A 738-nucleotide genomic window follows, 5' to 3' on the forward strand; every position below is an offset into this window, starting at 1 on the left:
CGAATGCCCCAGACCACACGCTAAAGCATTCTTCTATCTTACTCTCGTCTTTTATATATCATTTTCTCTTATATATATATATATATATATATATATATATATATATATATATATATATATATATATATATATATATGAAATAAAAATTGCAGTTAAGTTAACCAAAATGATCCAAGATGGCAAAACTAAAGTATATTATAAATATTAAAGAATTAATATTTATAAAGTAATCTCAACCAGATGTAAAAGCTCAATAAAACCAAATAGGAAATAGTACTTAGCTACTTGGCCTTTTGGCCAAGATCAAAGTGTAGTATCTGTTCTCTCAGTTACTAAACTTGACCCACCACCGGGCTTTCGGGCTAGGTTAAGGTGTTTTTTCTTACTAACCTTTGTTAGTTAGGACCGACCCCCTCCTTTGGGGAGTCAGGACCTAGAGGACCGACTCCACATTTGTGGGAGCTTGGACCCGGAAACCGATCCCCTCTTTTGGGAGACTGGAATCTCGGGACCAACACCACTATCGCTGGTAGTTGAGACCTTCTTTTTTCATTTGTTGTTTTTGCATGTTGTTTTTTCTTCGTTTCGGTCTTACTTCTCGAGACTGGGATGGTCTAATTTCTCAACACTTAATTGCCTGAGCAGCACTCTGATCTGCCAGGCCCAAACTTTGTCTATCTTCGCTGCTCTCCCAGTGGATCGAGCAGACAGGGTTCTCTTTCTCGCTTCCGTTGGGGT

General features: G+C 38.2%; 1 non-coding gene across 1 annotated transcript; it reads left to right on the plus strand.

Annotated features, from left to right (window-relative positions):
• The first annotated feature begins 277 nt into the window (after positions 1 to 277).
• Positions 278 to 477, plus strand: LOC145268929 (U2 spliceosomal RNA). The gene has a single exon (XR_013864937.1). It is a non-coding gene; the product is annotated as a U2 spliceosomal RNA (small nuclear RNA).
• The last annotated feature ends 261 nt before the right edge of the window (positions 478 to 738 follow it).

The sequence above is a fragment of the Euprymna scolopes genome, chromosome 44, assembly GCF_053919585.1.
Source record: "Euprymna scolopes isolate OS-2025 chromosome 44, ASM5391958v1, whole genome shotgun sequence".
NCBI classification, from domain to species: Eukaryota; Metazoa; Mollusca; class Cephalopoda; order Sepiida; family Sepiolidae; genus Euprymna; species Euprymna scolopes.